The 14,844-nt window shown below is 43.3% G+C and overlaps 1 long non-coding RNA gene across 39 annotated transcripts in view; it reads right to left on the minus strand.

Annotated features, from left to right (window-relative positions):
* The window catches only part of LOC103349250 (uncharacterized), a 603,064-nt gene that overhangs the window by 211,235 nt on the left and 376,985 nt on the right, over nt 1-14,844 (minus strand). For 12 of the 39 annotated variants that reach the window (XR_016214701.1, XR_016214703.1, XR_016214712.1 and 9 more), the window contains one exon: nt 7,813-7,904. The exons of 16 other annotated variants lie outside the window; for them this stretch is intronic. This is a non-coding gene — a long non-coding RNA (uncharacterized LOC103349250). Of the gene's footprint in view, nt 1-5,915; nt 6,658-7,812; nt 7,905-8,793; nt 8,997-14,844 lie in introns of those variants that run through there. 11 more of the 39 variants (XR_016214713.1, XR_016214714.1, XR_016214705.1 and 8 more) reach the window with 6 other exon arrangements.

Consider the following 14,844-nt stretch of genomic DNA (forward strand, 5'->3'; position numbering starts at 1 on the left):
CACCAGGTTCTAGTCCCGGTTGCTCCTCTTCCAGTCCGGCTGTCTGCTGTGGCCCAGGAGGGAAGTGGAGGATGACCCAAGTGCTTAGGCTCCTGCACCTGCATGGGAGACCAGGAGGAAGCACCTGGCTCCTGGCTTTGGATTGGCAAGGCGCCATCCGTAGCAGCCATATGGGGAATGAACCAATGGAAGGAAGACCTTTCTCTCTGTCTCTTTCTCTCTCTCTCTCTCTCTCTCACTCTCTCACTCTTACTCTCTCACTCTCTCACTCACTCACTCACTGTCTATAACTCTACCTCTCAAATAAAAAAAAGACATCACAGGACTAAATACATTGGGAAGGTCATACTGTACTACATGGAAAGTCTTCCCTTGGTGGAATTTACCTTGTTCTCACATTTCAAAGGCTTGCATGTTTGGTTCCCTTTGTCCAGAACATTATTGCTGTGTTTTCTAATTTTTCTCCCACTCATCCTGAGGTCCTCGGTAGTGTGATTCTTAAGGAAGCCATTCCTAATTCTCAAAGTCAGACCTAATGCATCTCCCATGTGCTCCCTTAATGCTTTCCTTTTGCCTTTTCATTGGCCCTGTCCTATGCTGTTGCACGTTTCCCTTGTCTGTCTCCCACATCAACATGTGGATAGTGGCCAACTGTATGCCCAGCACATAAAACATTATATTGTGTAGTATCCAAAGCACAGAACACATTGTACTGTGTGGATATCTACTAATGAATGAGTGATGTCAATTCAAAAACCCTATGGGAAAATTATTCATGCTTTAGGTTAATAAAGAGTGGGGAAAATACATACATTTATTTAATATATGTCATCTATTTGATATATGTGAGTCTAAAATCTTGGTTTTGTGAAATTTTTGGCAATAAGGATGTTGGAAACCATGCATAAAACAATGCCTTCTACTAAATTGTAAGGAACCCTTTGTACTGTGGTGGACATAGGTGAAAGAGGCAACCTGCTTTGGAATGGTTATTGAAGGTGTCTGTGGAAAAGTGCATGGCAATGTAGGTTTGGAATCTTACTTTTGAATGGGACTTGGAGTAGTGGGGAGAATTTGTGTGAATCAGTTCATGGAAACCAGTTCTCCTGAATACCGTGGAATCATGACAGCTCCTGTGGAGTGCTGTCTCTTTGTAAAGCTGTGTCACCCTTGTTTTTTCTCATTCTCAAGGTACATGTTCAAAATTTGGTTGGTATTTCCATGACTGATGTGAGAAATTTGCCACTTACCAAAGACACAGCTATAAAGTGGTGGAGCGAGAATTCAGATACAGTTCTTTCTGACTCCAAAGTCCATTTTGTCCCATGGTGGCCACTTTATCTTCTGTTGGTTGTCTTCTTCAGGGGAATTACACTGACAGTGTAATTGATTCCAGACATTAGTGAGTAAGTTCCCTCCAGAAAGCAACTTTGGCAGTTAAAAATGTTTAGTGTCTCTCAACTAAAACTGAAGGCACATAATGCTTAAAAGCCTTGTATGTGTCGCATATGCATGTTACTCTGTCACCTTTCTCAATGCCAAGAAGAAATAATCCTTAGTATCAGAATGCCTGATTCATTGATTAATTCTGAATCCATGCTTAGCCTTTAAAATCTAATTCCCTTATGTTCCATTTCTTTCATTGAGAATACCTGGTGCTAGTCTTGTTCTAGTTTGATGTTAGTTATGGTTTTGTGTGTAGGGACTCATCCTATTTTAAGGGACTGCCAATTTCAAAGTTGGTGGGTTACTTTTTGTAAAAATTCCATACCTGGATTCTACAATGCAGTTTATTTTCATTTCACCTGCTTAGTGGCACAACTGGAAAGCAAGGGGGAGGTGGGAAATTGCTTGCCTTGAGTACATCTTTGCAAAGTGGCAGCTTTTTTATCATATATTATGGCTAGGCAATGATGAAAGAGTTTTTAGTTACAATGCTAAGTGATTGGGGATCTGCAAAAAAGAAAGGGGCTAACCTGTTCGATACCTGGTTGAAACATCAATGATCAGATGATGGGAAACCAGAAAGTAATTGCCAAAGTCTGCCACCATCAGTGATGTACATTCCTCAACACAAATGCCGTGTCTTACCTCTATGCTTAGGTCCCCTAACGTTGGAACCTGGTGATGTAGTTCGCCTGCCTGGTGCAGCTGGTTATGACAATTAGAGGGCTAATGGGTAGCAAGTACTTGGCACAAGGCATGACACCCAGTTCTGGAGCAGTAAGGGGTGATTTTTATTCTGTCTGTATTAATGTCATGAAATGATCTGTTGTAATTTGACTTCTACATTCTAAGCTTTAATTGGGGGTGTGAAGCTCCTTTTGATTACATGCACGATAGTTCCTGAAGGACTGGGCCTTCCCAAGCCTGTTTGTGAAACAAGTAATGGGGATGTTCTTCTATCACAGGGCCTCTGGAAGAAGTTTAAGATTTATTTATTTGTGTATCAATTTTTTTTTATTTGAAAGGCAGAATGGCAGAGAAAGAGAGAAACACAGAGATCTCTCAGTCTCCTGCAACAATCCCAGCCAAGTAACTCCATCTCAGTCTCCCACGAGGGTGACAGGGACCCAAGGTGTTTGGGCCATCATCTGCTTTCCCAGGCATATTCACAGGAGTCTGGATGAAAAGCAGAGCAGCCAGAACTTGAACCAGCATGTCAACATGGGATACGGCATCCCGAGCAGCTATTCAACGCACTGTGATTCAGTGCCCATCTCAGAGCTTCTCGAAGGTTTGTCTGAAATACTTGCATGAAATTGACGTGGGATACCTCACTCCCACAATACCTACTTTTCAGAAGGTGATTCTACAGTTCCAGTAAGCTCCTCAGATGATTGTTCTGAGTATATTTTTAGCCTTAAAAAGACCCCTATAAGAGGCTCGGATTCATAAAAGGAAAGTATTGGGGGATCATATAGTCATTCTATTCCTTACATTTGACAGGTGAGGAAACTGAGGCATGGCTCAGTACAATAGCTATTGACTCATGGAAGAAGAGAGGATGGACTCTTCAGATCTCCTCCAGACTTCTCCACCATAAATCATCTCGCACACTATAGTGGACATTCCCTTTTTCTACCTAGAGTAGGGTATGGATTTGTTTTTTAAGCCTGAGTGTTATAAAGAAATGATAACTTATTTTAGTACCATGGTGCAGTGAGTTAAGCCACCACCTGTGATGTTGCCAGCATTCCATATGAGTGCCTGTTTTTGAGTCCCAGCTGCTGAACTTCTGGTCCAGCACCCTGCTAATGCACCTGGGAGAGCAGCAGAAGATGGCCCAAGTGTTTTGGCCTCTGCCACTCCTGTGGGAGATCTGGATGGAGTTCTAACCGCCTGACTTCAGTCTGGCTCAGCCCCAGCTGTTGGCAGCCATTTGGAGAGAGAAGCAGCAGATGGAAGATTTCTCTGTCTCTTCTCTTTCTCTCTTACTAACTCTACTTTTAAATAAATGAATCCTGAAAAATAGAAAAAGAGAAAAAGAAAATCTTGTAATTCCCTTTGTAGCTTACACCCCTGTATGTGGTTGCCATAGCCTTTCCAAAATCTGTCATCCCTCCCTCTCCTCCTTCCTTTTCAGTCTCCTCTTTAAATACTCTCAACTCTTCTCATTTTGCCATTTGAACCATATTCTTTCTCTCAAGGTATGCGCATGGTCCCTAATCTCTTTTTTTCCCTAGCAAAGCTGTCTTCATAGTTTAGGTTTCGGTTGTCAGATTTTGTTCTCCCACCCACGAGCAGGTGTCTCATACCTTCTGGATGTGTATTACGGACACTTTCACATGCCTACCTGACACCCAGTCAGCTCTTTCTAAGTGGACTGAAGTTGTACCACAGTTGTCTGGATGCCTTTGTCCCCAATAATCTTTTATACTCTAAGGGACAGAGGACAGCTTATTATTGCAGCATACATAGTGCATAGTACCTGAAACCCAGGAGACACTCAATAAGCTATATACTAAATAAATGGCAGGGTAATCTTGATGTTCACTTGCCAGTTATTCAAGAAAATAATGGTCTGCTTGGTGTAACATTGGTAAATGGTAGGAGGTGAAATGGATTAGGGCAAGTTGGGGTCCACAATGAAAGGCTTTGACTCTGACTTGAATATGTTGGCCCACACCCAGTCAATGATAACAATCCATCTGAGGAACACTGATGAGGAAATGGGAGGAAGATGCCATAGCACATCAAAGAGCGTGGGTGTAAGAGCAGAGGTTAGAAACCATGTGACAATGACAGTGTCACAAGGGTCATCTACACGAAAGGCAGTGTGAGGGTCAGGAGCAGGTTGCTGGGTGTAAGAATGAGAAAAGAATCAATACTAAAAAATCTGCATTAAAGAATCAAGAACACTCGATAGAAGAAGAGAATCAAATATCCTGGAGATAACTTTGCTTCTTGCATGGAGTCACTTACTGTTTCAGCATCAATTGAAGTTTTGAGACAGCGGAGTACGCCAGTAATGAAACAGTCATGTTTCTTGCTGTCCTTTAAGTGACAGGGATGGGTAATAGATAAGCAAGCAAGCAAACCAAAGAAGGGAACTTATCCATATAAGCAGGAAACAAGCTTCGTGGGTGAAATTTAATTCATGTAAAAGCACATGGCATAGTACTTGACATACTAGAAAAGCTGAGTAACCATAACCAAATCCTCTGCCTTGCTATACCCCTCATGAAAATAATTTCCTTTTATAAAAATACTTATTTTCCTCTGTTTGGAAGGAAGAGTAACCGAAAAGAGAGACAGATAGAGATTGAGATGTTGCATCTCCTGGTTCATTCCCCAGATGCCTGCAACAGCCAAGACAGGACCATGCCCAAGCCAAGAGTCTGGAGCTACATCTGGGTCTCCCATGTGGATGACAGTGTTCCCAACATTTGAATCTTTTATGTTTCACAGATGTTCAGCGAATCACTATAATGCTGTTCTATACTCACTGCCTATTACATATCAAGTTCTGGATCACGGGCTTCAATGTCTTACCTTCTACTTACATACATTTTGCAAGACAGTTACAGTGATCTTCTTTCGGATAAGGAAGTAGATGCTAAAGGAAGTTACTCCCCAGAGTTGGTAAGCAGAATATCCTAGGTGTTAAATTCCCAAATTCCATTCTCCTTCCATTATCACATCACGGTGTTGTCACTTAGGGTTATAGAAGTCTGCTTTGAGGTGGATCTGGAAGGCTCTTTAGACTTTGGCTATTCATTCAACTAACGGAAATTACTAACAAGGATTAAGGGGCAAATGTAAGCAATTACATATGGCTCAGTTTCCCACACCCAGGTTGGGCCAACTGTGTGTTCTTTCCTTGCATTCCAGTGAACATCTCTGAACTGAGAGGAAATACGAATAGCGACTTCTTCATGCAGAGTGTTTATTCCTGGATGTCTAGAGCTATTAGGCCATCGAGAGAGCATCTACAATAATGTTGAAGTCAGATTAATCACAGTGTTAGGGTAGAGGGGAAGGCTTTGCAGACACTGTGGAGGTTCTACCTTTGCTGCTTGCTTGATTATGAAATTAAACAGCTCACTTAAGGCACGCTAAGCCACATGCTCCTTCACTAGTGGCAGGTTTGCATTTAGCTTTGTCTCGAGACACTTTTAGTTGTCACAGCTTTGGGGGTGTTCCTGGCTTCTTGTGAGTAGAGGCCTAGGATGCTGCACATGGGACAGCCCCTGAGCAAAATGTGAACAATGCCAAGGCAGACACCCCGATGTGTCTCTGGGAACTCTCGGAATATCCTCAGGAAAACACAGAGCTATATGACACCCAGATGAAAATAAATCTGGGGCATCAACTGGCCATTTCACCTTTTCATCTGAGTATTTTGTAGTTGTGAAAAAGACTCTCCCATTCATCCATTTGGGGTGTGGTATTGCCTGGAAGATTCTTTTTTTTTTTTTTTTTGACAGGCAGAGTGGACAGTGAGAGAGAGAGACAGAGAGAAAGGTCTTCCTTTTTGCCGTTGGTTCACCCTCCAATGGCCACCGCGGCCGGCGCGCTGCGGCCGGCGCACCGCGCTGATCCGATGGCAGGAGCCAGGAGCCAGGTGCTTTTCCTGGTCTCCCATGGGGTGCAGGGCCCAAGCACCTGGGCCATCCTCCACTGCACTCCCTGGCCACAGCAGAGGGCTGGCCTGGAAGAGGGGCAACCGGGACAGAATCCGGCGCCCCGACCGGGACTAGAACCCGGTGTGCCGGCGCCGCTAGGCGGAGGATTAGCCTAGTGAGCCGCGGCGCCGGCCGCCTGGAAGATTCTTCGTCAGTTGTCACAGGGTTTCACAAAGTTGAATTTGCCTCTGATGGTGAGCTCTGTTTCTTTGTTTTCAGGAGTGTCTGACCATACAACATCACTTTGGGAAAGGGTTTATTTGTTTTTATGTATTTTTCTTTGTAACTTAAAAGCGTGCTGAATTATTAAACCAGTTGTTTTCCAGGCCTGCAAATGTTTTCAGCATGTTGCCCTTGAGTTTTCCTGAGTCAGCACATAGCATTGCATCTTGGACGACCTTAGTTAGAGCCATTTCCTTTTGATGCCGGGATTTTTCTCTCAGACTGCGATATAGGGGTGCTCACCCTGACAAAAGAGAGCATGCATTTCTCCCAGATCTCCACCTTCAAGGTCTGGGTGGGAATTCTGCTCAGGGCAAAGACATGTGCAGCACAATTTCAGGGTTAAGAGAACAAAGAAGAGACGCTCAAGCAGTTTCATATTTTTCCCCTGATGCATTGGTCCTTTGCTTTCCTCCTAGCTGGGAATCAGACCATAGGTAAATCCTTCACCCCCCAGCGGAGCACTTTGAATTACAACTACAGAATTCTTTGTCTGCTTTGGAGTCAAATGCTTTTAGAAGAAGCAGTGGGAAGGAAAAAAGAAAGAGAAAAACCACCCGAGTCACTTTGATGAAAACCAGTCAAAATATGGCCTTCTTGTGGCTGCTGCAGCTCTCCTGGCTGCTCCCCCAACACAGACGGAGTCTTCAGTCAGGCCTTGCTCCCAAGCACTGATTGAACTAGATTTCTGTGGCAACGGCTTGAAAGCTGCACCACTCATTTCCTGAGTATATTATTGAAAATTATCAGACCTGTTTTGTTCATTACCAGGAAACTGAAAAATGACTTTGAAAAAAGGCTGAGAGGCTTTGTGCAGTGGGTGCGGGCTGGCTTTTGCACAAATGTCCTCAGAACTCCCCAGTGCATGGCGCACGGAGTCACGCCTTGGTGGTGGGGGAGGCATCCTTCATAAAGACTCTGTGGGAATTTCTGCTGAAACCCACCGGCCCCCCGAGGAGGGATGGCCATTCATTTAATAACACGCTATGGCCTGCTCTTAAGCAGCAAGTGTGATCATTCTTGATATTTATTGTAAGTACTATTTACTGATAGAGAGGCCAGAGGAAGAATCCCCCCCCCCTTGATGTCAAAACATCTGAATTCGGTGTAATGAGATCAGGAAATTACACCCTCTGAGAACTGAAAAGGATACAGCTCATCAGACTCTGTTGCACAGACCCAGAGAGGCTGCTAAGATACCCAAACTATGCCTAAATGGGAGTGGGGGGAGGGGTGTGGAGGGGGTGTCTGGCCAGAGGTCTTTGTGCTGTAATACACATGGCAGCTGAGGTCTTGCTGATGTTAACTGCTCTCTTTGTTGTTTCCATCTAAGACTAGACTGCCCAGCTCTTATTTCTCCCAATATTCCTAACAGTTCATTTATAACCCATGTCCCCTTCTTCCCGCTCTGACTTTGAAGAACGTGAATTCACTTAGGCTTTGATTAGTGGTAATTATTTACCTGTCAGACTGCAGCTGGACCACATCGCCCAAGCTCAGGCCCACAGCCTTGCTCCCAGTGACTGCTTCCAGGCAATTAAAGCAGAGAAGCACCTGTGTAAATATGCAATATTTAGTGATAAGAAAATGATTAGACAACAGACCCTGAGCTGAACTGGTGAGAAACAGTGAGTGTGTCCTCCCTGGAGGGCCTTTTCCCAGGCCTTTGAGCATCTCTGATCTCAAGAACAAGGTCACACCATTTCCCCACCCTCCTACACCTTGTTTGTTTGGAAAACACAGAGAATCTGCTATCACTCGATTTGTCTTGCCTGTGGACATCAAAATTATATAAGCTGGAAGAGAAGTTGCAGTGGGGTGAAATGCTTGTCATTCATTAGCATTTTCCACCCAAAAGCTCTCAGTGGATACACTGACAACTGAGACTCATCCTATAGATTGCTATCTGTCCTTATTTGTATTTAGAAGCTCTGTGGTGGGATTCAGAGTGGGACCCCAGGAAGAATAAGAGTTTTGTAATTGCATAAACCAGGGATTCAGTCCTCAAGTCACCGCCTAGTAGCTGTGTGATCTTTAACACACTTGGAGCTTCAAGTTCCAAATCTGTGAAAAGCACGTAAGTGCTAACCTTACACACCATGGCCACAGTACATGTCAAGTGCTACATTCAGTGCCTGCTAAGTAGACATTCACTATGACTCTGTTTCATAATAATAAGCTAGAAAAATATCTACTATCTTTGCCAAAATTCAGGGAGCCACCGTCTTAAATCTTTGGTGAGTTTTAAAAGTTGCATTCTGGGAGAGAACGCATTTCAGCAATATGAAGAACCACCTTGAAATAATTCTACAACTGCTTTCTTTTAAAGGTCCCCTGGCATCGACCTGAGACTTGCTGCTTCTTTAACACAAATTCAAGTAAGCTAAGCAGAAGAAAGCTCTGTCCAGGTCTGCAGTTGGACATAGAAAAGCCCTGAATGTACCTGTGCAGTGATTAAGTGTCAGTTGCTTCGATCAACTGGGACTTTGACCTGAAGGATGTCAGTGGGTGGGGCTGGTGGACCCCTCCTGCTGCATTCTGTTTGTGCTTATGGACATCATCATAGGCAAAGCTCAGACTCCGCCTTCACTTCCTCTTAACCTCTGTGACTCCAGACAAGCGCTTCACTTGCCTCACTTTGTTGAACTGAAAAATAGATGATAACCAATGATTAGGACTATGTAGAATTCAGTGTGTTCTATGTCCGGGACTCAACAGTGATTTGATCAGAGAAATAACTAATAAACATGAGTTGTTATTGTGCTTGCTATTATTACTGAGACCAATGCATGCAGTTAACAATAGTTGGTCCTCTGAAAAGAGCCAGTGAGCATAGCAGGGCATTCAAACACTCAGTCAAATATCCCCAAGTTAAAAATTCACTGTTAAAAACTTTATCATTGGGCCAGCGCTGTGGCATAGCTGATAAAGCCACCGCCTACAGTGCCAGAATTCCATATGAGTGCTGGTTCAAGTCCCAGCTGCTTCACTTCTGATCCAGCTCTCTGCTATGGCCTGGGAAAAAAGTAGAAGATGACCCAAGTAATTGGGCCCGTGCACCTGCACCTGAAGAATTTCCTGGCTCCTGGCTTTGGATCAGCGCAGCTTCAACCATTGTGGCCATCTGGGGAGTCAACCAGTGGATGGAAGACCTCTCTCTCTCTTTCTCTGCCTCTCTCTCTCTGTAACTCTGCCTTTCAATAAATAAATCTTTAAAACAAAAACAAAAACACTCTTGCGTTTCAGGCATGGAAAGTGAAGACAATGTGGCCAAAAAAAAAAAAAAAAGTCCTACATGAAGGATCTCTGTGAGTGAGACCCCAGTGGAAAGAAGGGGCCATCAAAGAAGGATGTAGTTTTCTTTGAAAGGAGGAGAGAATTTCCACTTTGATTGTGGCCCTGTCTAAATAGTGACAGAGTTTGTGGACTCAAAAGGCTTCCATAGCCTTGGCAGCTCATGACGAGCCTCGGGTGATCCCTGACGTCATAAATAAAAGTGTCAGTTGTTAAATTAACAACAGGAGTCACTGTGCACTTACTTCCCATGCAGGACTTCTGTCCTCAATCTGTTGTATTACAAGAATTAACTGTAAAATTTGTTCTCAGTTTTTTTGTGTATGTATGTAAATTGTTGAAATCTTTACTTAGTACAGAGTTAGTCTTCTGTGCATAAATTAATTGAAAATGAATCGTAATGGAGATTGGGACTGGGAATGGGAGAGGGAGGAGGATATGGGGTGGGAGTGGAGGTGGGAGGACGGGTATGGTGGGAAGAATCACTGTATTCCTAAAGTTGTATTTGTGAAATTTGTATTCAATAAATAAAGGGTTTCTTTGGGAAAAAATTTTCTTTTTTTTTTTTTAATCTTTGGACAGGCAGAGTGGACACTGAGAGAGAGAGACAGAAAAGTCTTCCTTTTCCGTTGGTTCACCCTCAATGGCCACTGAGGCTGGCGTGCTGCAGGCCAGCCCACCGTGCTGATCTGAAACCAGGAACCAGGTGCTTCTCCTGGTCTCCCATGCGGGTGCAGGGCCCAAGGACCTGGGCCATCCTCCACTGCACTCCCAGGCCACAGCAGAGAGCTGGACTGGAAGAGGAGGGACCAGGACAGAATCTGGCGCCCCGACAGGGACTAGAACCCAGTGTGCCAGTGCCGCAGGCGGAGGATTAGCCTATTGAGCCACGGTGCCAGCCAAAACTTTATTCTCTCTCATGAAAGTCATTCTTAGTTTCATGCAGTTTGAATGCAATATTTTATTTGTTTTTCTGAATAAGACAAGGAAAATTGTGACAGTTTTTTATGGAATGTGTACTCAGTAATTTGACCAGGTGGGTCCACTCACATTTGGATGTTGAGTTTATAATGAAATTAGACACCAGTTTTAAAAACTTTTGGTATTTACTCTCTGACCTCAGGTGGATAGACTTGAAGGATAGGCAAAGGAATAAGCAATAAGAAGTCATAAAATAGTCAACATTCATTTACTGTCACTTTTTAAATATTTTGAAACAACAGGAATGAATATTTAAGGATATAAACATATCTCATTCTGCTGATCTAAGCATCTGAGTTGCCCCAAATTACCTGATCATTTTGTAACTTCTGTGTCATCTTTGCTCAACTTTGACAAGTTTCACTACTCTCAACACACCAAAATTTTGTTTCACTACTCTCAACACACCAAAATTTTGTTAAACCACAGGGTAGACTATGAAGTCATGTGAGCTAATACCCATTTGTGGGAGACTGTGAAAGGAGTTGTAAATGCAAAATTGAAAGACAAGAAGGATTATTCTAATTGGAACGCATCTTTTCTTTCACTTCCTAATCCTTTAAGCAAACTGATCAGTACTAAATGAAAAGATGTGGTGGCATGATTTGCTTTGAAACTGAAAAAGCACTTTGCCTTGATGAAGCTTCCTACACATCTGAAAGATAAATTTGCTCTGAAATCCCCATTTGATTCCATTGAACCCCCTGAACAATAAAGTCTCCTTGCATTGTTTAACAGCTATCCATTCCCAAGGGTGTTAACGACTCATTGTGCTGGCTTGAGTTCTAATGTGCTCCTTCCCTGAGGTCTTATCACTTATCTAGTCTGTTGATTAACTCTGTGCTGTGATAGACTATGGTCCAGTCCAGTAGGCTGTATGATAAGCATCTCAACTACATCACTGTTACATCCAAGCTGATACATAGAAGTGTGTGCATTGGATTTTTAAAATATTTTCTCAGTCCATACTTTCAGAGTCATAGTTCACACACCCAAATGTCTTTTCCATGAATACATCGGTGAATGATTTTCTGCATTTGTGATATTTTTCATAAACATTGGTCCTGTTTTTCTGGGAAATATAAAAAAACCTATTCCAGGCCCACATTTTAGACACATTAATCTTAAATATCTTTAGATCTAGTTTAAATATTCTGCTCATGCCTCTTACCCCTGACTTCCTGGTCAATTCCCACTTAAATTTCTGCAGCTGTAAACTCCAAGACAGCTATTGATTCTGCGTCTCCTTGCTAAAGGTTGCTAACTTCATCAACAGTAATGCTATAAATTACATCTCTTAGGATTCTCTGATTCCTTATCGTTAGCTCACCATATACTTTTGGTTTCTGACTATTTAAGGCTGACCTCCATTTTGCTTGCCACTCTTTGAAGATGATAGTACTGAATTATTCCTGGATACTGTTACCAACTTGACACACTTGCACCTTCTGGATCATGAACTGAAATCTGAAATCTGAGGCTTTGGCTACAAGACCCACTCTGTGGTCTGAGAGACTTTCAGGTGGTGAGAAGTCACGCTGCAAGCTTCTTCCTGGCTCCTTTCAACCAACACATGGCATTCAGGAGCACAGATTGGGATTAACATCTAAATCTATAAAAGATACTTAAAGTATTATGTCATTAAGGTAAGCCAGAGATTATAGATCCCTAAGTCACAGTTGGTATGTTTACAAGCCTCTCAAGGGTGTGCCACCTAATTGGGAATAGTCTGGGAAGTTTTCTTAATGTACAGTGGAAGGTATATGTTGTCATGACAACAACCATTAGTTACTGTCATGGTCCGCATTGATCATACACATGGTAGATGATGGGTGACCGAAACTTAGCAGGAGTAGGAAAGGAGATGCACAGAATAACATAAAACTGAAACAGGAAAAAAAGATGTGTGTTCACTCATATACCATGAACCTTATTAAAATATAATCTATGTATAAGAAAGTAAATGTACCTACTTTATGTGCCCAATTCAATGCATTTTAATATATGCATAAACCCACATTGATCATCACCCAAATAAAGACACAGGAAATTTACAATACCCCAGTAACCTCCCATTCCAACCCCAATTACATCACATTATATATAAATTCAAATTAGACTGTCGCTCCCTCTCTTCGTGGAGGAACGACACTAAGCCCTGCCTAGGTTTCCTATCCGAGTCACGGCACCATTATGTCGCTCCCCCTCTTCGTGGAGGAACGACACAGGACCCTGCGCTGTTCTTTTGTCTGCTCGGCCCTCCCCGGGTTTGCTGCTGGTTCTTCCTGGGTTGGCTACCGTCCCTCCACCTCCATGGAGGGGCGGGCCCCCTGCCACTTTCCCCACTTCCGCAGGGGAGCAGCACACCACCGGCCGGCTCTCTCGGGGGCTGCACAGGTGTTCCTTCAGATAGATGTTCCCCTTAGATGTTCCTGGTGCATGCCATCTCTCTCCTCCTTTATAGTCCTCTTCCACCAATCCCAACTCTGCTACCCACACGCCGAGTACGCTGCTCTCCTCCAATCAGGAGCAGGTCCTGCTGTTTATTGGTTGAACTGGAGGCAGCTGTGTAGAAGCTGTTTCCTCCTCTCCCAGCGCCATATTGTGGGAGAGCAGATGCATAGAATAAGTCTTAATTCCAGTAACTTAGTCTAGTCCGAGTTGCTCCCAGTTGCTCCCCACATTAGACTACCTATTCTGAATCTTCAAATGAAGTTACATGCTGTGTACTCTTGTGTCTGGTTGCTTTCACTCTGTGAAACAGTTTTGGGATTCATTATAGTTTGTATTTCAACAAACACTCATGTACAAGTAGAGAATTAGGCAGTGTAGACTTACATTTTTATTAGATTCATACCTAGAAGAGGAATTATTGGGTTATATGGTCAGAAGGGGGGTGCTTCAAAAAGTTCAAGGAAAAAAGGGAATTAAAGTGCACGTTTATTGTGAAACAAAAATTTTGAAATCCATGGAGTTTTTTCATAATATTGACTTTCCATAAGCACATTGAAGAGCCTCTGTATGCATGGATTTCAAAAACTTGTGTGCTAAAGTGAACTTGTCTTTTAATTTCATTTTCCATGATCTTTTGGAAGGACCTTCATATATCTTTAACTTTTTTTTTTTTTTTTGACAGGCAGAGTTAGTGAGAGAGAGAGACAGAGAGAGAGTAATAGACAGTGAGAGAGAGCCAAAGAGAAAGGTCTTCCTTCCGTTGGTTCATTCCCCATATGGCTGCCACAGCTGGCGCTGCGCGCCGATCCGAAGCCAGGAATCTGGTGCTTCCTCCCGGTCTCCCATGCGGGTGCAGGGACCCAAGCACTTGGGCCATCCTCCACTGCTCTCCCAGGACACAGCAGAGAGCTGGACTGGAAGAGGAGCAACCAGGACTAGTACCCAGCGTCCCCCAACTGGGACCAGAACCTGGGGTGCCAGCACCGCAGGCAGAGGATTAGCCAAGTGAGCCATGGTACTGGCCCTGTATCTTTAACTTTTTAAGGCCAAATTGTGTTCTAAGATGTCTATGCCATTTTACATTGCCACCACCACCAGCAAGTGACATTGCTGATTATTCCACATCCTTTCCAAACTTCAGTAATGTGAACCTTGTTGGATTTCTAGCCATGTTAGTGGTATTTTACTGTAGTTTAAAAATTCTATTTCTATAGTAATATGATACTGAATATCTTTTAGTGTTCATTGGCCATACAAATTTCTTAAGTGAAGTATATGTTCAAATTTTTCCCTATTTTTTAAGTAAATGTCTATTTTTATTATTGAGTTAGTTATTTTTATATTTAGATACCATTCTAGGATGTTTATGTACTGAGAATACTTTCTTGTGATTTTTGACTTTACATCTTATTTTCTAATCATGCTTTTCTTTTCTTTTCTTTTTTTTTTTTTTTTTCTGACAGGCAGAATTAGAGACAGAGAGAAAGGTCCTCCTTTTTCCGTTGGTTCACGCCTCAAGTGGCCACTACATCTGGTGTGTTGCAGCCGGTGCACCGCGCTGATCCGAAGCCAGGAGCCAGGTGCTTCTCCTGGTCTCCCATGTGGATGCAGGACCCAAGCACTTGGGCTATCCTCCACTGCACTCCCGGGCCACAGCAGAGAGCTGGACTGGAAAAGGAGCAACCGGGACAGAATCCGGTGCCCCAACCGGGACTAGAACCTGGTGTGCCAGTGCTGCAGGCGGAGGATTAGCCTAGTGAGCTGT

This window comes from Oryctolagus cuniculus, chromosome 10 (genome assembly GCF_051225735.1).
Source record: "Oryctolagus cuniculus isolate XC-2025 breed Fujian yellow rabbit chromosome 10, ASM5122573v1, whole genome shotgun sequence".
Classification (NCBI taxonomy): domain Eukaryota; kingdom Metazoa; phylum Chordata; class Mammalia; order Lagomorpha; family Leporidae; genus Oryctolagus; species Oryctolagus cuniculus.